The following is a 22,784-nucleotide window of genomic DNA, read 5'->3' as shown; positions in this document are numbered from 1 at the left end:
CTGGTTAAAAAGTCAAACAAGCCAACTTTCACGAGGCGCGCGCAATAACCAGCGGTTTAAATTTCGCTTTTGGGGGTTGCTAGCAGTAGTGCTTATCAAAAGTTAATTGGTGGCCCCCCGACTTAGCCGGAGCTTAGTCGAGCTTGGCCGCGGTCAGTTATTTTTCCTTCTCTAGTTTTTACCAAAGAAAACTTAATGGTTAACGATTGCCGTGTTTCTATGACGTCTATTTGTTGAGTAACAGATGATTTATTTTGTTTACTTATTTATGTGCATCTGATTGGGACGAACTTTGAAGCTACACTCAAAGCAGAGACTTTTGACAGCGAACGCTTTTCTCTAATCGTGCCTCCAGAGTTCTCGTGGCACAGTGGTAAGGAGACACTTCAGTAATCTGAGAGCTTTGGTTCGAATCTCGAGCAGAACTTTTTTTGTCAGTTTACTTTTTTCTAATAAAAACCTTTTTTTCGATTGAAATCGTTATCATTTCCTTAAAAATACGTACGCACAAACCGCACAACAATTACCGAGGCATACCGTTTCAAAGAACTGACCATTTTCTCTCCGGTTCAGCTGTCAATTGGTGCCAAACAGCACGGTTAAAAAAGATTATGTCACAAAATAAAGAAAAAAAAATGTTTAAATCTTAAGTCTCAAATCAAAATTTAATCACAACCAATATTTCGTTTAAAAAAAATTGTAATTGTCCTACTGTGTCAATTGCTTTTTTCGAGGGGGCTTTCTCCAAATCTTTACTTTATTATTTTCCTCCTTCTTATGCTCGCACAGTCTTAAAGAGTGAGGCCTTCGCGCTCGCACAATAATAATCATCATCGAGAAATAAAAAAAGAAGACTTCGTTGATCGTGAACCGTTTATGATTGGGCTCTTTTATTTTTTCAGAGTAACAGTTGCGGAGCGAAACTTCCGGAAAGGAAATCGTCGCTATCGTGCTAGCTTGTCGCACGTGCTTTTTAGGCTAATTTGAGTTTAGAACGCCGTTTTGTGTGCAGCTCAGCTCAATTTCAATCCTGAGATATTCGATAAAAACCAAGATTGTTGTTGCCTCGAAAATACTCAAATTTTTATGATTCGCCATATGGGTATCAAACGATTCGAAATTGTGCATGCATTTTTGCTGTTGTAGAGTTTTTTTTTGAATGAAATTCAAATTTTCACGAAATACCTTTTTTTAAAGTACTCAAATTTTTATGATTTCCAATATGAGTATCAAAGAAGCTATATTTTACCAAATTTTCACGAAATACCGGTATTTTTTTTTGAAAGTACTCAAATTTTTGCATGATTTCGAATATGAGTATCAAAGAAGCTATATTTTACCTTTTTTCATTAAAAAATCTCTGAAACAGTTAAATGACACGCAAAATTTCGAATCGATTGATAACCATATTGCAAATTATAAAACATTTAGTATTTTCGAGCAAATACGATATTTTGTGAACATTTGAGCATTGCATTAAAAATCTCTGAAACAGTTATAATACATTTAAAATTTCGAATCGTTTGATACAAATATTGCGAATTAAAAAAATGTATTATTTCCGAGAAAATACCGTATTTTGTAAAAATTTGAATATTTAATCCAAAATTCTAAAACAGTTAAAATACATTCAAAATTTCGAACTATTTGATACCCAGATTGCAAATTATAAAAATTTGAGTACTTTCGAAACTATACGGTATGTTGTGAAAATTTAAGTATTTCATTCAAAAAACTCTTGAACAGTTAAAAAACATTCAAAATTTCAAATCTTTTGATACCCATATTGCGAATTAAAAAAAATGTAGTATTTTTGAGAAAATACGGTATTTTGTGAAAATTTGAATATTTAATCCAAAATTCTAGAACAGTTAAATACATTCAAAATTTCAAACCGTTTGATACCCATATTGCGAATTATAAAAATTTGAGTATTTTCGAAATAATTCGGTATTTTGTGAAAATTTAAGTATTTCATTCAAAAAACATTCAAAATTTCAAATCTTTTGATACCCTTTTTGCGAAATTTTGAAATTTGAGTATTTTCGAGAAAATAAGGTATTTTGCAAAAAAAAATGTATTTCATTCAGAAAACTCGAAACAGTTATAATACATGCAAAATACCCATATTGATACCAGTATTGCAAATTAGAAAAAATATTTTTTTAATATACTGTATTTTGTGATTTTTTTTTAGTATTTTTGCCTTCTTTACTGAACTGATGAGAGGCTATAAAATCACCTGAAAAATGATTTTTTCCGTTCGACCTCCTAAACCCACCTTCATTTCGTCGCCGTCGTGCTAACTTGTCGTACGTGCATTTTGGTCCAAATTTAGTTGAGAACTCCATTTTGTGCCTCACCTTTTGACAGTGTTGCGATTTTGAGCGCTCATCCGCTCATGAGCGAGCATTTTTCGCTCATTCGTGAGGAGGAGCGCAACGCGAGCTAGCTCACGTTTGCTCGTGCTCGTGTTTGCTCATTTATTTTATGAGCTAAAATGCTCATTGCTCGCGCTCGCGCTCATTTTAGCTCATTGAGCAAAATGAGCGGTATTTTTTTACCTGTACCGGGTAAACGATAATAACTTTTTTTTCAGCAGAGCTTCGAGGTTGTTTTTTTTTAATGGAGGCTTGAATAGGCTAATCTTAATAATATTGGATGAAGTTATTTGTTATATTTTTTTGTTTTGAAACTTGTTTTGGAGTCAGAGTTAAGGGGTTAAGGTGTTACATTATGATCTGTACACAGTAAAAAAAACCATAGAAATATTACATCTGGGAAGTACGTCTTTTATGTTAGAAAAATGCGTAATTTTACTTCTGAAAATGTGTACTTTTGCCATTTTTCTGCTGTAATGCAACTTTTTCAGTCTAAATCGAGGTAAAATTATAAGTTATAAGTTCAAGTAGGTTTATATATTATAATATTCAACCTTACAAAATTACAACTTTCCAATGTACACTTTTTTACTGTGTAGAAATAATTCGATTAATAAAAAAAAGTTGATAATAGAGTGACACGTGAAAGTGAACTATTTAATAAAGCTGAAAAGTATCTTTTATGAAATACAAATATGTTTTCTTGGTAATACGTTTAGTCATGTTTTAATTCCTGGGCACCTCATCTTGTTTAGTCAATTATTTGTAAATAATTTTGCATAATAAATGTCAAATCTGTGTCTTAGATAATTTTCACATCAATTATCTTATTTATATGCTGGAGTCGATCCAAATAAATAAATGAGAAACGAGCGTGCTCACAGGTAAAACCATGTTTTAATATAAAAACAATCGATTACCATCCTATTTACAGCTTATTTAAGACCTAAAAATTCCGTTCCTTGACCTTGAAATTTAAAAGTGAAATATGCTAAAAAGAGTGTTTGGGATTCTTAGCAAATTAAGACACTTTACTTGCGTGTCAGCAATTTTTCATTTATCGGGAAATTAATCAAAACTAGTTTTCTAAATTATCAAACTCTGAAAAAAAATATATTGGCTGACAACATTAAAGTTTCATAAATTTACCATTACCACACTGCCCCTGATCGCATAAATGTCCCATATGCATTTTCATCGATTTCGAGTTTTTGATGCAGTTTGGTTCAAAATCGTGTGCTCTTTCAAAAGAGCCTATAACATCCAGTACTTTGTTCTAGAAATTTGCAGGAAATCCAGTTTTTTCGTGAAAACTTAACACGTAGCCTTATGTATGGGACAAACTTCAAATGCGTTTTTCTCAGCTTGCTGTTTTTGCATATGGGACATTTATGCGAACATGGGCAGCACATTGATCACACAAAAAACTGGGGTAGAAAAGTATCCCCCGCAATCCACCGCGATCAATTTTTGACAGTTCGACGCCAACGAATAATTTGATGAATTTACCGCGGTTAACCAAAATTAAATTACCAATGCAACTTTGATGAGTTTATGTCCCTTTTTCGCGATGAAATTATCTTCAAAAGTGGCAATCCAATTGGCCTGTGCCAGATTCATAAACAATACTAAAAATCTATCTGATTTGCTGATGAGCGCTCATTGAGCGCGAGCGCATGCGTTGAGCATGAGCGAGCACGAGCTACCTGTTAAGTCCTCATGCTCATGAATGAGCTAGCACGGATTCTGGCTCGCTCGCTCATTCACAACCCTGCCTTTTGACCTTCACAGATCCCCAACATTCAATTCTGAGATATTCGATAAAACCCGAAAAAACTTCGTGCATTCCCTCTGAGAATTTTGGCTCGAGCCTTGACTCGATTCAGGCTCGATCTCGAGCCAGATCGACTCGAAAATTCCAAAATTCTCAGATGGTTGTTGTCATTTTTCCTTTTTAAGAAGTTTCAATCTTGTCGTGCTATATTCAAACACCCTGAAAATTGCTGTCAGTGCGACAACTGGCCAAAGGGATTTCAGGTCAGTGTACGTTTGACACACGTGCATGCCCGACTACCGTGAACATTTTTAATTATAACTCGGGACTCCGAAAACCAAATTCGCCCAGACAAAATGTGTTTGTTATTGTTTACATTGCGTGCTCTATTTTTTGTATTATTCAAGGTCAAACGTTACAGCGCGTTTTTCTCGAAACGTCATAAAGCGACGTGCGACAAGACGGCACGACAGCGTCGAAACAGTGACCTTCAAGAGATGGAAAGGTTTTGATAAAAGTTTTTTTTTAGCCTGAGCTTGGCGGACTTTCAAAAAAGGGTAAAAGATTTTAAAGTAAGCTTCCCATCCCAGCTTTTGAACTCATCCGTTTAGTGGTTGAGCATATAAAATTGTCCCCATAAAGTGCTCGTTTTGGCTCCGGTTGAAACGCAGAGAGGGGTTGTCCGTGCAGCTAATCTGGCCGTTGTGCCTCGACAATGCTGTTCAGATAATAACTCACTGTAGCTTTTACTGTGGGGTCGGCTGTAAAATCAAGACAAACTTGCGATTGCTGTGTCAGTTGTAATGTGGGTTGCCCCTTGGGATTAAAAACTATCGTGGAATACTGATTTAGAAGGTCGGTTGACCTTGTGGAAGGAAAGGTTGAGTTTGTTGGTTCCAAGGTTGAGATTTATTACACATTCGATTCAGAGATTTGGAAATTCAACAAGAACCATATGAATACTATAAATCATATAGTTATCGTAGTTAACGTCAAATCGGTACTACTATTTCACATATTGTAATACTATTTGTATAGTTGATGCGTATTTTTAGCATTATCATAAGAATTGAAATTATTTCCAAAAAAGATCAATAACCATATGGTGAATAGTACCCATATGGTTCTTTCCTATACGGGCACGTAATAGTTAGATATTTTATGTATAGTTCTAAGGTAGCTATCAATGAATATCAAATAAGACTGCATAGACGCTTTTGGGTAGAAATTTCAGTTAATCATTATTCGATGAAATTTAAAACTAACGATCGGACCTTGCAACGCTGGATCGTCAAACTAATCATACAAACTCGATATTTTCACGAATCTCAGAATAGACCCCACTGAAGCTGTAGAGACCCTACAAATCCTCAAAAACATCCGCTGAAGTTCATTACCCATTACACAACAAACCCTATTAGCTGACGCCCCCTGGCAATGAACTAAGCTCACCACAAACTCACACTTGTAATCGCTGAACTGATTTGCTTACCTCACAGTTTAACAACCTCTCTTCCCCCAAACCCACCCCCGCCTAACTACCACCACTTAATCGAGATCAATCTAAGCTAAACGCTCTCGTCGAAGCCGGTCGTGTTCAGGATTTGTCCCCCCTTCCCTGCTTCGTTCATCTATGCTGCGGTGATTTGCATAAAACCACAACAACTCACCCATTTGTTGACTTGCTCGCGCGAGCACATGCTGATAAAAACAGTCAACTTGCCCCCCCCCCCCTCATTTCTCCCCGGGCTCAAGTCCTGACGTCGCGCCACGGCTTCGCCGAAGATCAAGTTCACGACCACGATTTCCTTGGTGCACACGACGAAGCCGATGACGAAGCGCGCACGACAATCTCGGCCGAGTCCCGCCGGCAGGGTTCACCAGACTTTGGTGCGCGGGTCTCTCGCGACTCTGGTGACATTGCGGGGTGCAGGCACTGTGAAAAAGTTGGTACAGGTGTGATCCTCGAATATTGGGTTTGACTTTTTTTACTGCTCTCCAACGCTGATTGAATCACCCGTACTCGAAGTCGGAGAGGAAGCAAGCATTAGCTACGCTGGGCATAAATTAAACATTAATCAATCGATGACCGGGACTGCTCAGAAGGAACCAAAGTTGCCTTCCTATGAGATTTTCAGCCTATCAAAAGGGTAGGAATGTTAGCCCTGTACTCTTGTAACCTTTACAATAGCAACTGTTCTGGAGATTCAGTGCCAAGTTGTACGCTTTGATCTACCAAGGGTTACTTCCCCCAAGTATCTAAGCGAAGCGTTATCTGCTCAAGTCCGGTTGGGTGACCACAGCGAAGGTCGTCCGCTGCAGCTTGGTTGACGTAACTCGTCCTAATCGTTTGCAGCGATAATTGTGTACAACGTTTAATGAATTAATTAGTTTACAACTCAAGATGAACTCGACTGCGGGAGCCACTTGTCAACCACGCTGGATAGGGTGGCTCCTACTTTACATACCTCCTCTTTGAGAAGGTTGATCAAAGTTGTGGGACTTTTGTCAATTTGCAATTCTTGGTCACGCTTCCGTGCATGCTCACCCCTCAGACTCTTATTGTTGCTCTTTTGTTTCTGCTGTGGCAAAGAGTTTGCCATTATTGGAAGTATTTTTTTTGTTTCACTATCTAGAGCGTGACTCCATTTGAAGCGCGATACCTACGCCACCTATTGAAGACCTGGGTTTATTTTTATGTGCAAACCGACTTCTTCTTATATCTTGCTCAAATTTTCGCAGTACCTGGTTTCGAACAATTCCTGGTGCTCTGCAAGCAACAAAAAATGGACGTGCTCAAATATGAGTGGATGATTTATAGTCTGTGGCAAACGGTTCTAGAATTGCAGAGGTCGCTTACAGCGGGGGTGAACGCCGAGAAAAGAGTGCCTCTTCAAACGGTTAATGGGACTTCTGTGAAGATAAGATATCAGGGAAGAAACGGTTTACGTTTAGTTTAGTTGGCCTAAGTCACGTTTATTTTTTAATCACGCTTCAAGATAGTTATAAAAAAAAGTTGATTAAAACACTTCAAAAAATCGCTCAAATATTGACCAACTTAAATTCAACGAAAAACATCAAAACAGGAAATGATTTATTCCCCCCCTCCAGTTGTGACGAATCGATTCATCATGAAATTATCGTTTGCGATAAATCCACGTATATCTTATCGCACACCGATAATGAATTTCTCGGTTAGATCATCGCCGACATTTTCGAGCCATTACCCAAAAATGCAGCACAACTTTTCCTTTCCCCAAAATCAAACAAAACACGTTCGGTGACTTTTCGAAGGGAACCGAATTTCACGTCATTGTGCAACCTTAAATGCCTACCCCCCCGTTCGATGCACTTATCAACACCACGAATTCACGTAACCGCCCTAGCCAACCCCCCCGCAAAAAGAAAAGCAAGATGAAAAAAAAAAACACGTTCAATCGAAAGTAGACAAAAAACAACAACCCCGCGACTAAATTGCCATATCCGAGAGACGGGCCGAATCTCGGGGCTTCCTTATCGGAAAATCCCCGAAAAAAAACATCAACCAACACAGGTGTGTGTGTCCATGCCAGCTGTGCAGCGGCGAAAGTGAAAGTGTGGCGATGTGTGAGTGATTTGCTGTATTTTTTTTTTTTCTTTGTGAATACACACAGAAATGCAGACACGGCTTGTTGTGAGGTTTGTTTGTATTAGCGCGGAAAAGATTGATATTTTAAGACGGAATCGATCGGAAGCTGATTTTTTGGAAATTAAAGCTGATTCCGTGTAGCTGAAAAATGTACGATTAGATTCCAATATTAGCCCTTTAAGGGTTAGTTTCAGCTAAAAATAAATTTAAAAAAAATAGTATCCATGTTGGTCAATTTCTCAAAGTATTTTTTCAAATAACTTTTCAAATTCTTCACAATTTGAATTTTTGGGGTTAACGATTTGACAAATCATTACTGAGAGCAGCACAGCACGAGTTTAAATTAAGAAAACTAAAATTTTCTAATCGTCCAATGTGTTTATACTAACGATTGCTTGGCAACTATTGATCCGATTACAGTCATGCCACGGTTTAGCACAACATATGGGAGATGCAAACCGGACAATGCAATTTTTTACTCTAAAAAAACCTCAAAATATTGGTTATTGCAATAAAGGTAAGATGATCGTGTTTTTTTTTTGTCATACATTTCGAATGACATACATTTTTTTGAAAAAAAGAGATTTTTTTACAAAACTACGAATTTTTGAAAAAAAAATCTCAAAATTTAAGTTTTTTTACAATATGGGTATCAAATGATCGAGATTTTTTCATACATTTGGAATGTAATAACTTTTTTTTTTGAAAATACACAACATTTTCACAAAACTACGTATTTTTGAAAAAATACCCAAAATTTCAGTTTTTCACAATATGGATACCAAATGATCGGATATTTTTCATACATTCAAATTTAGTAACAACCTTTTTTTGAAAACACTCAAAATTTTCACAAATCTACGTATTTTCAAAAAAAAAAAACAATCAAAATTTCAGTCTGGTAACAGAATAAATTTTTTGTCAATTATTTCGAAATTTTTAAACTTTAAAACATTGAGTATTTTTTAAAAGAATAACGTTGTTTTGTCAAAAGCATTCAAAATTTATTGAAATATCTCGAACATTTGATACCAATCCAAACAAAACAAACCTTTTGAGCATTTTTTTTTTTCGAAAAAACGTAGTTTTGTGAAAAATTTGAGTATTTTCAAAAATTGTGTTACAACATTCGAAATGTATAAAAAAATTCCGATCGTTTGACATCCATATTGTAAAAAACTGTAATTTTGAGGGTTTTTTTTTCGAAAATATGTAGTTTTGTGAAAATTTTGAGCATTCAATCATTTGATAGCCACATTCAAAAAAAATGAAACTGATTTTTTTTCTAAATTGCGTAGTTTTGTGATTTTTTTTAGTATCTTCAAAAAAAATTGTTATCACATTTGAAATGTATGCCCATATTGTGAAAAAAATACATTTTGAGTATTTTTTCAAAAAATACGTAGTGTTGTGAAAATTTGAGAATTTTCAAAAAAATGTATAATAACTTTCGAAATGTATGAAAAAATCCCGAGCATCGTTTAATACCAATATTGCTAAAACTAAAATTTTGAGTTTTTTTTTCGAGTATTTTTTTGAAAATTTTCATGTAATTAAACTTAAAATTTATAAGTGCAATCGATAGCTGACTTCATCCCGATTCCAAAACATTATAATTTGTTTATGTTAGTATGATTTTTCATACGATTTTCTTCAATTTTTTAACGAAATTCTAAAATTTATGTAAAACATTTGAAAAGAATTTCAACACTAACTTTAGGTAGTTTTTACCTGAATCTATCAATTAAATTCACAGCAAAAGAATCCGATGGTAAAATCGCATGCAAAAGCATGCACATCACCTTCGTCAAAATAAACACTTAATATTACACACTGCCTGTACTATTTTTGCAAACACAAAAAAAGTTGCATCCGACGGGATTTAAACCCAGCACCAACAGTAAAGACTGGCGCCTTAGCCCACTCGGCCATCAGACCGATGAAAAGTTGTATGGATAATCACATATATGAGCTTGACATTTCGGTCAAGTAGGTTTCCCATACTGATGGGCTAAATATTTCAGGGTGTAAATCACATAACATTGCATAAAATAATGCAATATTTATTTTACACCGAGGCCTTTTACACGCAGCTGGATTAAAATGATTTTAAAAATTTGTTGTATTACATTTTTTAATTTCCAATCATTTAATTCTCGTTTTTAAGAGCTGAAATATTGCTTCTTTTGGTCTCCTAAGCATTAAGATTTTTTTGAATGAAAAATACGCTTTTTAGGAATTTCCCTTTTGTGAAAAACAGTTGATTAAAAAATGGGTTGATTTTTGTGTTACATTTGACATTTTTTTTCGAATAGTCTCCATCATAACATACTGGAAATACCAAATCGAACCGAAACTCGTGAGGTACAGATTTTCGGATATTTATATTTTTGTATGAAAAACTGACAAAATGGTACTAAAATTAGTATGGATGAATCTTTAATTCAAATTTTCTTTTCGGTCAAAGGAAAAAATCATGAGATCGGCGGATTCCGAAGAGAATTGCAAGCTGTCATTTTGCTGTTTTATATTTTGATTATCTTTTCCATTATAAACTATCGTCTTGACCCGAATATTCGATGTTCTAGAAAAAATGGATTCTTCGATGAAGTTTATTTTATTTCTAAAAGTTATTTTGGAATTCAGTGAATACAGAATATTCTGTACTTAAAAAGTTATACAAAACAATGATAAGATTTTGAGAAATCAATTTTCAGTATTGAATTGACTAATTTAAAGTAAATACTAATTTTAGATTTGAGTTATTTGTTCTTGAAGAAAACATCAAATCAATCAGGAAATCAATTTCCAAGATACAAAGCTAAAAAAAATCATGCATTGTAATAAATGGGCAAATGGGCAAATAAGGTAAAAATATTTATTTCGACTCTTTTCCATGTTTAAAAAAAATATGCTATTTGCATAAAAAAAATTGAGCAATATTTTTTTTGTGTAAAAACGAAATGAAAAATGAGTATTTTTTTAAAAAGTTCTAAGCAATACCTACAATTTTCCGAAGACACCAAATCGATCAGAAAATTCGTTCTCAAGATTCAGATTTTTTAAATATTTAAATGGCATTTGTTAATGAATTGTATGAAAACTTGTTGGGACGAACTTATGTTCCAAATTCTTTCCATTTTTGCTGGCACTGCAATTTTCGTGCACCATTCGGTACAAAAAATCTTACCAACACACCTACAGATTGTTTAGATGTACCTTCGTGAAGCTTGCCGCAGCCGCAGCTAACAATAGCCATTAATCACGAAGAAATTTCGACGACCGCCTCACCGGTGTGTTGGTATGGTAGGTGTACGCGATAAGATTAGAGAAATCGGAATGCCGTTTGTCTGTGGTGGCTCGCAAGAAATTCAACGTGTGTGCGTTGTGCGCAGAAATAAAAAGAAACGCAACGACCTTCCCACTTTTTTATCGTTTCAACGCACTTACTTTTTCTCGAAATTCTTTCCGAATTGTTATCTATATCTGTGCGACACGGATGATGTATGTATTTCTAGCTTGAACACACATTGCAAAAACAACACACACTGTAAAGTAAATCAACTCTCGAGCAAAATTTTATCAGTCTGCTCTCGCTCTGCTATCACCAACACAATCACATCGAAGTAGATAAACAAGAGTGAGTTTGCGTTTGTTTTTTTTTTGCTGCGGTTTTTTTTCGCTCGCCAAACAAAACAAAAGTCAGCGCGACGCGACATTTTATGACTTCTCATGACATCACAGCCAAACGTCAGAAGCGAACGAGTTTTCATTCACAATTTTATGCGAGGTGACTTTTAGCGCGGTCAACGTTCGCAACATTTACGCGCTCGTTTTGGCGTTCTTTTCAAGCTGTTGGGTTAGGATTGTTCAACTGTTGACAAAAAATGAATTATTTAATATAAATAAATATTTCATGTAATCAAAACGTAATATCAATAGTTGAAAAAAAAAACTAGAAAATTAAAAATCTTAAAAAAGGCAAACAAAGATTAAAAAAGTTGTTTTTAGTATTTAGTATTTTAGCTCTCTTCTTCAAGTGAGAGAAATAAATCACGTCAAAAATAAACCGTCGCGACACAAAACAAGTGAAAAATGTGATATTTGACAATTTTGTGACATTTTAACCGACCAAGAGGTTGAAAAATTGGCCTGATAATGGTCCCCCCTAAAAAACAACAACAACAACAAAGCGCGTTTTAATGACCACCTTTTAGTGTCGCGGTTTTATTGCTGTGAAACCACGACTGATTAAACCAACTTGATGCATTCTAATCCACCTTTGAAGTAGATAATCTGGTCGTCAGTTAGTTTGAGGCTGTCAAGGAAAGGCCGCACTTCCTGATTTTGTCGTCTTTTTGTTGCCAGTCATAATTTTTAGAATTTTTGCTTTGATCCAACAAAATCGATTTTATTAGCATTATGGCGCGAAAATTGTGACCGAGTTTTGCGAATCATTCTGCAGGGGTTAGCCTTCTTTAGCAAACCTTAAATGATTAGTATTTTTTTCTTGGGTTTGATCAAGTTTTAATTTCCGATTGTGATGAGTTGCAAAATTTTTAATTGCTGTATGCCATTTTTGCTTAAATGTTGATTTACTTCAAAATAATCAATAAAACTCGAAAAGTTTACGCAATTTTACTAGTGCTCCAATATCTCATGCCAGGGTAACCAGTTTTGACAAATATCATCACAAAGGGTTTTTTTTTCCAAGTAAATTATTGAAATCTTCTTTTGAACATAATGTATTTTTAAAAGTGCTCAATGCTGAAAACAGGGTTGCCAGGATGGCCATATTGAAAAATCTGAACGCAGTCTCAAAATGTAGGAAACATTTCTTTAATAATTTATTTTTTCGATTTTTACAGATATTATTCACATATCACTGTAAAACTCATCAGAAAGTAAAAAAAAAATATTTTCATTTTTTGACTTAGAAAAAATCGTCTTCAATTTATCTAAGCATTTTTAGCTCAAGTCAGGGTTGCCAGAACACCAATATTCAAATTTTGATAAATTCACATAATTAGTTTTGTTTGAAGAAATTACCAACTTTTACAAGTTTTATAAACTTATTTTCTAGATTTATTTCCGTTTTTTACTATAATATCAATATTTCTTTGCAGGGTTGCCAGTAATTTATATTTTGATTATTGCTCTAGACAATGTTGCCAGATCATCAATTAAGTTTATGGGGAGAAAACAAAGACCACAATTTGTGAAAATAACAAGAATAAAAATTCTTGTGAAATTTACAAATGTTTCTGTTGTTACGACAAATTGGCCAAAAATAATCACAATTCAAAGCTGTCATCGCACTGACAGCGCTGACAAGTTGTCGCACCTGCTGCCTCGCTGCAAATTTGTCACATTTTCATAATTGTTAAGACAGTCGCTTCGACGCAGAGGTTGCCAAACCTGGCCACGCTCGAACTCGTTCAAGCAGACTCCGCCGGCTCGTTCAAAATCGCCCCAAATTGGATCAGCCGCGAACAACAAAACCCTAACCTCAAAGCCGTAACAACAAACAGCTCTCCAAGCTCTCAAGTGTCTCAAAGCTCGCAGAGCTAAGCGCGCGTTTTATGTTTTTCTTTGCCGGCCGAGCGTGGAAAAATGAATTAGCCAATTCATAACGGTGCCGTCGTTTGGAGAGCTACACGCTGTATTTGGGACGACCGGGTCGGGAGGAATTGGCGAAAAACGGTGCCATCTCTCCGTTGGCGGCTTCCCATCCTCTTGGTGCAGGAAAAGTGGCCACACGAGAAGTCATTACAGAAAAATGCATAACCAAACAGTAGTAGCAGCAGCAGCAGCTGTCAGCTTTGAACTGTTGCTTGATGATGATGAGAAAGTGCTCAGACCTATTACTAGAAAATTGGCAGCAAAAAAAAAATGCAGTTAAAGTCACACTCAGGTTTTGTTATAAGCCATTTTTTCACAATAAAAAACCTCTTTCGATATGAATTTACCTATTTTTTGAAATAAATTTGTAATTACACATGAAATTATGTAAATATTTGCTAGGTGATGTAATTTTACATAGTTGTTGATGTGAATTTACATGAAAGACATATTTTAAAATAACACATTTTTATTGTTGTGTATCTGAAACAGTTCAAAACTACATCAATGAGTTGAAGTTTACATAACTTTTTGTGAAATGCCATTTTACACAAGAAGCTCAAAAAATACATGAAAAAGAGGTTAATTTTGCAACGTAAAAATACAGAAATATTCCAAGCGATTGAGTCAGAGTTGTAAAAGGGTTTAAATACATGGACGATTTTTAAAGCAGAATCTTTACTCAGTAACTGTTCATCGGTCCTCGTTAAGATTGTAGATTGGGTTTATTTTATAGTTCACCAAGTACATTGAGCAACTCCGAAAATTTTGTCGATATCGTCAATCAGATGCCTGTTACCGTTTTCCGGTAGTTCAAGCTGCTCTGCGATTCGGATTTACAGGTGAATTACCCCCAAAGATCTTCAATGTAATTAAATTTGGATACTTGTGGCAGCTGCTGCCAGGCCGGGAGGTAGCGATCGGAATCGGATGTCGTGCACGGCGCAAATCAATCGGCGCCGGTTGATTTCCATTGTGGACTATTTGATTGGCTCGCGCACTGTGCGGTGTACGCCGGGGGAAAACCGCGATCCGAAAGTTGCGATCGCTGGAACTAATTGGGTTAGTGGGTACTCTGTTGATTACTTTTGGGCAGTGGAAAATTTTGGAGTGAAATTGTCACCTCCCGGGGAGAGTTGGCTGGAAAGCTGTTGTAAATCTTAACTTGTTGTAAACCTCTCAGTAACTTCAGTGACCTGCATTCTGAAATTTGTCGGAAATTACACTCTCGAATGACCTTCCAAACGACCCAGCATTCGAAGGTCTGCTGGTGACCCTAACTCCATTAAAAGTAACCAAAAGTTTTAGGACTCGCAAACATCTTTCAGGAGCGTAGATTTTAAGTTTGATTCTAAATCCAAATTTTCCAACCCCAATTTTTTTAAACTCAATCTTTTCTAAAGGGTACGTGACCCATAGTTGGAAATCCGACTCACAGACCTAAGTATCATCAATTTTTATCCAGATTTCTTAAGCGACTTCACCGTAACGTATTCTGAAGTTCGTGACAAATTGCAGCTTTGAAAAGTCAATTCCGCGATCCAGCATTGCGAGGTCCGCTAGTGATCTGAACTCCCTGAAGAGTTAAAATTGTTTAAAACGAAAAAATATTTATTAGTGGCGTAGATTTTGTGTCTTACTTCGAATTGAGCTTTTCTTACCAAAATTTTATTCAAATAAATCATTTCTAGTGGGTTCACCAGTGACCCAAATAATTAGGAGTTCGATATGCGGCATCAATTTCGATCCAGATTTGTTCAGTAACTTCACCGTAAGGCATTCTGAAGTTCGTGTTAAATCACCATTTCGTAAAGTCAATTCCGCGATCCAGCGTTGGGAGGTCCGCTAGTGACCCGAACGCATCTGTCAAGCTTCAGATGGTATCTAAACGGATGATCTTCAAGATCAACATTAAAATTCGGTACGTGTGATCGTCACCGTATTGAAAGGTCCGCTCATGACCCCGCAACGCGTTGTGCATACTAATGACCATAATACCTGATTAATAGCCTAATGTTCAACAATGCCTGTCGGTTTGTTGACACGTCCAGTTTCGAAGCGCGCTTACGGATTACGCGACACCCACATCACTTCTTTGAACAGCACAGTCGGTAGTTCTGATTTGGTGACATTCCACACTGGTGAGCTACCACACCACGCACCCAAGTGTCAACAAACCGCCTCACCCACTGTTGACTCACATTTCGTCGCGCGAGTTCACACAAATCCGTTTTCCGAGCGTGTCAACGCTCGGTATCTAGGTCAAACACGATTGCAACCTTTTCAGAAGCTGCGTCCAGCGGAACAACGGAACGGCGGTCGGAAGCGTTGCAGCTGTCCAATAAATCATTTCCCAGGGATTGCCCGCGTGGAGTTGTTGCGCGGGCAACGCATGCTAATCGAGTTGCGTTCGCGGAACTTTGCACTCGAACTTGTAGGTCTTCGGCGGGCCCTCGGTCGCCGTCGTCGCGCTGGTCATTTTGCACAAATCGTGTTAGTTGCATTTTGTCGTCGTCGTCGTGGAATGCTCGGTCGTACGCGACAACAGTTACGGACGACTTGTCGCGCCCGCACGGTTTTGTTCCGTGGAGCTTATGAACAGTAATGAGACGCTTTCAATCTGGACGACGAAGAGCACGGCAGAGTTGGGAAAGTGAAAACAATTAATTACATTACCTCGGAGTTGAGCGCTGGTTGAAGAAATGGTGACAAGTCGCAAGAACGTCCGATTTTATTTCGCCAGTTGGGGATGTTTGCAGGAGTGACAAGCGCGAATCTACGACGACGACTTGCTGATAAGACATGGGACCATGTGACCTGTCGCTACCGCATTGCTGTACGCGGTGTACACACGTGACTTCCTTGTGGGTGGCGGCATTCTATTGAAGATGTTGTGGGAATCACGGTTCGCCGATGCGGTAAGGCTTCCCGGTTGCGTCAGTTGGTGCTCAAAGGTGGAACAAAAGGGTTTGACCTCATGTTATTGAAGTTTGTGGCTTCAGACAGTCGTATGCTGATATTCGGTAAAAGTTTCGTAAAAAAGTAACCAACTGAGTAACCCAGCATCGCTAGGTCCGTTTATGACCATGGGTCACTATACCCTCAATCTTTTTTGAAACCACACAACTTGTTCCAATGTTGTAAACTACAACTGCAGAATACTGCATTCTGATATTCGACAGTTCTAGCAGTTCAAAATGAGCGGCTGGTTGGCCCAGTATTGTTGGGTCCGTTCATGACCATGGGTCACCTGACCTGAAACTCTCTTTAGTCCACATTACATGTACAAATGTTGCAGATCGCAACTGCAAAATGCTGCATTCTGACAGCTGATAAATCTAGTAGGTCAAAATGAGCGGTTGGTTGGCCCAGTATTGTTGGGTCCCTTCATGACCATGGGTCAGCATACCCTGAAACTCGCCTAGTATCATTGGATTTGTACCAATGGCGATGACTGCAACTGCAGCCTGCTGCATTCTAATGTTCGGCTTTCCAAGCAGGCCAAAATGAGCGTTTGGTTGACCCAGCATCGCTAGGTCCGTTCATGATCATGGGTTACCATACCCTAAAGTCGTAGAGACCCGCGGAAGCCTTCACACTTTCTACCAACTCATCCTGGCACTCGCTTTCAAGGCCACCGCAAAACGATACCTCAACTGACCCAGTAACGCTGCAGACCCGTTGGTGACCCCCAGGGTCACCTCCGCAGTAATTAGTGCCTTCACTCGGCTAAGCAGATTTTGGGGCGATTAAACGCTCATTAGGAAGCTAGCTTTCTAGTGAAAAGAGCGCCAAGGTGTGTCGATTAAGCCGATTTCCCCCCCTTCGAGAGTCCCACTTTGGGGTACGCTCACGATAACAGTCTGGGGCCATTCATCAACGCCCGTTGAAGACGACGCCGTCGTCGTCTAAGCTTGCAGGGCAATTTTTCATGTTATTAGATTGGAAAATTAATTGCATACACACGCGGATGGCGCTGCAGCAACAACAACAACGGAGTAATTGTGTGAGCAGCACTACTTACTTAGTTTTCACCGCGCGCGCAGTTGGATCTGCAACACGCGTTATCTCTAGAAGTGAGGAGTCTGATTGTTTATCATATCGGGGGACGGGGGTTGCTTCGAGAGGGGTGCAGGTCATTAATTATCAACCCCGAGGAGACTCGCGCTTTGTTGACTGCGTGCAGCGAGTCAATTACGGACCGTATCATTTTGGGGTGAAGTTTTTGCGCTACCGGCTTTGGGCGATACGAGGAAAGTTTCGAAATTCTTCGAAAAGGTTGCTTTCGATGACCTCAGGTTTTTATATAATTAGTATTGCGATTTTTGCCTGATTGAGGACCCCCGTCTGGCCCCGGGTTTTGCCAGGAGCTTCCGTGGGACGTATTCTGATGTTCGTGATCAAAATTACATTAAAATAAAGTGTTGACCGAGCCAGCATTACGAGGCCCGCTGATGACCATTGGGTACTTTGCCAATTAATTGTTTTTGAGAATACAGCTCATCTCATTTCTATTATATATTTTTATGTAGATTATGAATTCTTTGCTGGGTATAAACTGCTTGATTCAACCCTTTTAACTAGATTAATTTAAAATTGGTATTAAAAAACTATGATTTTGAACCTTCCAAAATACCAATGATTTTTAAACGATTGACCTCAAACTTCGTCAGCATCTTCAGCGTCATGTTTTCTGACGTTCGAGGTACAAAAATCTTCCAAACGATACACCGTACGAACCAGCGTTGCGAGGTCCGTTGGTGACCCATGGGTAGTTTTTACCAATTTATAAAATTACTTTGTTTGTGTTGACTTTAAACGATTTTCCAACCCGTCAATCACCAATTACCTCCGAACGGCGTGATTCAAGTTCGTTCTTCGCCAATTACGGCGGTTATGATTCACCCAGAAAAACTACGCGGTTTCAAACGGTTAAGTGCCGGTGATGACAAGTTTACGGCCGAGAAACCGCTTCGTGGCGCGGCAAGAATCACAAAGATTCGCTTCAAAGCAAAGCAGCAGATGATGATGGGCATTACCACCGACTAGAGGCACTCGGTGCAATCGTTACAGAATGTCGGACGTGGGCGCATCGCATAGTGTGCACACAGCTATTTTTTGGCTCCGTTTCGGGCGGTTTTGTTTCATTCATGAAGAACCGAACGCGAACTCTCTTTTGTGGATTGTTTTAAAAAGCCAGATTTGGAGCGGCGGCATTCGGCTAAATTAAAGGGTAGTCTAGATCGGTTCTATCGCGATGGAACGGGGCTTTTCGCGACTCGGATTTCTCGGCCGCTATCTCCCAAGTCCATCGACCTCGACTCTGCGGGGTAGATTACGTGCAACCCCTTTACCGGCAGCTGCTGTTGCGTACCATTAGCGAATCATAACGCTCTCTTCATGCAGATTATCGACCTTTTCCGGCTATCGCCGCCCGCCCCGCCTCCGGCCAAAAGGTTCAAGGCCCTGCTGCCCGGTGGTAGCAGTAAGCACCGAGATGAGAGCCCTGAACAAAGCGCAATCAATTTCATATTTCGCACTCGTCAATCATGGCTACCGTTGGTAGGTTGATGATCGGTTTTATGAAGTTAGAGTTTTTGAGGGTGTCGGGTTTGGATCGCGATACCGCATTGTTAGGAACTTCAGAAGGAGGCACTCTGACATTCGAGGGTGATTTAGGATTTCTACGATGGACGTAGCGGTCCAGCATTGCAAGGTCCGTTGGTGACCTTTGGGTCATGCTAGTCAATGGTTGTAATTTTGGTCACTAAGTCCAAATTTATGTGCGTCAAGGACTTCAGAATGAGGCATTCTGACATTCGAGTTCGTTTTTGCCTTTGTACGTTGAATGAGGCGGTCTCGCATTGGAAGGTCCGGTGGTGACCTTCGGGTTAAGCTAGTCAATGGTAGTAATTTTGGTCATTGATTCCAAACTTATATGCATCAAGGACTTCACAAAGAAGCATTCTGACATTCGAATTTGGTTCTGCCCTTGTACGTTGAATGTGGAGATCCAGCTTTGCAAGGTCCGTTGGTGCCTTTTGGGTCATATTTCTCAATGGTTGTGATTTTAGTCACTGAATCGAATTTTACAAGTTTTAAAATCTTCAGCCAGAGAAATTTTGACAATTGAAAGCGATTTTGAATTCCTACGATGAAAGTGGCGGTCCAGCATAGCAAGGTCCGTTGGTGACCTTTGGGTCATGCTTCTCAACGGTATGGATTATTCTCACTAAATCGATATTTTTGCATGTCCAGAACTTCAGAAAGAGGTATTCTGACATTCGAGCTCGATTTTTTCTTTGCACGTTGATTGTTGCGATCCAGCATTGCAAGGTCCGTCTGTGACCCTTGGGTTATGCTTGTCAACGGTAAGGATTTTGGTCACTATATTGAATTTTACTAGGGCCAACATCTTCAGAAAGAGGTATTCTGACAATCAATCAATCGACAATCTTCGAGCCAGTATTCCATGCTCCACACAAATTTTCAGGTGATTCGACTCCCAAACCGGACACAGGAAAAAAAATAGTTCATCACAATTTATTATTAAATTTCACTTTAGCGCTCGATCGGTTGTGTGCGCGCGCCTGTAAACACACAAAAACACCAAATTGTTATTATTTTTCGCACTCTTCGGGCCGGTAAAACCAGATCGAGCTGTTCGCGCGCAAATGTGTATTATTTTGATGTTTGGTCAAGAGTGGGGCCGTGTAGCAAGAGCTGCAAAAAAAAAACTAAAACATCAAAACACTACAAACACTGCACCCAAGACGACGAGCAAAAACAACGAACGGAAACACTGGCCGGTATGTAGGGTGAGGATTTTTTTGTGGAATGAATCAGATCAGTGGGAAATGTAGGGTAAAGTTGCAAAAAAAAACATTAAAATTATTTTAAAACTAAATAAAAACTAAAACTTTTCAAATTCAGGTGAGAGTAAAATGATCTCATTTTAGGTTGAGAGAATGAGGATGACTTCTGAATAATAATTCACTAAGAAAGTGAGATTTATTGACGTCGAATTTCTTGAAACAAATCGAGTCGTGGTAGCCGATACTGTAAATGCTCGGACTTGGTATGTCAAAGGTAGCGGGATCAATTCCCACCGTCGGCATTAAGTTTTTTTTTTCTTTAAAACTTTTTTTTATTGAGAGCTCTCTTTTTGCAATTTAGGCTGTAATCAAACAAAATGAAAAGTTAACTTTTCTTAAAAAATAATGTTCAAAAAAAAGCAAAATTTACCCCACTTCCCCCCTCTTCTTTTGTTCTCAAACTCGAACCAAATTTCATTCATTGATCGGGGGTTCGATCAACTAGCGAGAGAGAGAAAGAGAGCAAAAAAAGCACTACTTCGTTAATAACAGAGCATCAGTGAGAGTACGTAAACAATGGCCCGACCGGTCGAAGTCGAGGCAGCAGCAAAAACACAGCAAATCGGAGCAAAGTTTAAGTAAGCAAGTGCTTGTGTGTGCCCGGGCAGACGGTAATAACAAAATTGATAATATTTCAATAACAAATCCTGTTAAAATAACAAAAAGTGTTATTATTTTAACCTGAAGTTCAACTTCAAGAAGAAAAAATAATAACAGTTTCTGATAAAATAACAAAATTTGGTATTGAAGTGATATTATATTGAAAATGTTTAATAACACGCCAATAAGAGGAAATGTTATACATTTCAAAACTCTCCTAATAACAAAATTTGTTATTCGTTCGGTATACTGACTTAGAAATAAAATTACCACAAATCGCACAAATGGAAAAGTTTCTAAGTGTCCATAACACAATCTGTTATTATTTTTTCTTTTGTTAAATATGTTTAGATCTTTGGGATAATTTTGTCTAATTTCGTCGGGGTCAATATTTTGACCCCGATGGGGTCAAGCTTTTGAAATGGGGTCCTTAAGCTAAAATTATTCTAAAAAGTTGAAATTTTGGAAGTTGAATTTTTAAATTATTTGATATACCCCCTAAGGGACATTGCTAAAATTGGCTAGAACTATGGGATAATTTTTACCAATTTCGTCGGGGTCATTATTTTGGCCATGAAATGGCGTCCTTAAGCTAAAATTATTCTAAAAAGTTGAAATTTTGAAAGTTGATTTTTTATTATTTGATATACCCCTAAGGGACTTTGTTAAAATTGGCTAGAACTATGGGATAATTTTGACCAATTTCGTCAGGGTCATTATTTTGGCCATGAAATGGGGTCCTTAAGCTAAAATTATTCTAAAAAGTTGAAATTTTGAAAGTTGATTTTTTTAATTATTTGATATACCCCCTAAGGGACTTTGCTAAAATTGGCTAGAACTATGGGATAATTATTACCAATTTCGTCGGGATCATTATTTTGGTCATGAAATGGGGTCCTTAAGCTAAAATTATTCTAAAAAGTTGAAATTTTGAAAGTTGATTTTTTTAATTATTTGATATACCCCCTAAAGGACTTTGTTTAAAATGGTTAGAACTATGGGATAATTTTGACCAATTTCGTCGGGGTCGTTATTTTGGCCATGAAATGGGGTCCTTAAGCTAAAATTATTCTAAAAAGTTGAAATTTTGAAAGATGATTTTTTTAATTATTTGATATACCCCCTAAGGGACTTTGTTAAAATTGGCTAGAACTATGGGATAATTTTGACCAATTTCGTCAGGGTCATTATTTTGGTCATGAAATGGGGTCCTTAAGCTAAAATTATTCTAAAAAGTTGAAATTTTGAAAGTTGATTTTTTAATTATTTGATATACCCCCTAAGAGACTTTGTTAAAATTGGCTAGAACTATGGGATAATTTTGACCAATTTCGTCAGGGTCATTATTTTGGCCATGAAATGGTGTCCTTAAGCTAAAATTATTCTAAAAAGTTGAAATTTTGAAAGTTGATTTTTTTAATTATTTGATATACCCCCTAAGGGACTTTGCTAAAATTGGCTAGAACTATGGGATAATTTTTACCAATTTCGTCGGGGTCATTATTTTGGCCATGAAATGGGGTCCTTAAGCTAAAATTATTCTAAAAAGTTGAAATTTTGAAAGATGATTTTTTAATTATTTGATATACCCCTAAGGGACTTTGTTAAAATTGGCTAGAACTATGGGATAATTTTGACCAATTTCGTCAGGGTCATTATTTTGGTCATGAAATGGGGTCCTTAAGCTAAAATTATTCTAAAAAGTTGAAATTTTGAAAGTTGATTTTTTTAATTATTTGATATACCCCCTAAGTGACTTTGCTAAAATTGGCTAGAACTATGGGATAATTTTTACCAATTTCGTCGGGATCATTATTTTGGTCATGAAATGGGGTCCTTAAGCTAAAATTATTCTAAAAAGTTGAAATTTTGAAAGTTGATTTTTTTAATTATTTGATATACCC

General features: G+C 37.6%; 1 protein-coding gene across 1 annotated transcript in view; it reads left to right on the top strand.

The window, feature by feature from the left end:
* LOC6050342 overlaps positions 1 to 22,784 on the top strand; it is a 184,766-nt gene that overhangs the window by 21,410 nt on the left and 140,572 nt on the right. The window lies entirely within an intron of this gene.

This window comes from Culex quinquefasciatus, chromosome 1 (genome assembly GCF_015732765.1).
Source record: "Culex quinquefasciatus strain JHB chromosome 1, VPISU_Cqui_1.0_pri_paternal, whole genome shotgun sequence".
NCBI classification, from domain to species: Eukaryota; Metazoa; Arthropoda; class Insecta; order Diptera; family Culicidae; genus Culex; species Culex quinquefasciatus.
Note: the sequence above shows the minus strand (reverse complement) of the source record. Positions and strands in the feature narration are given on the sequence as shown.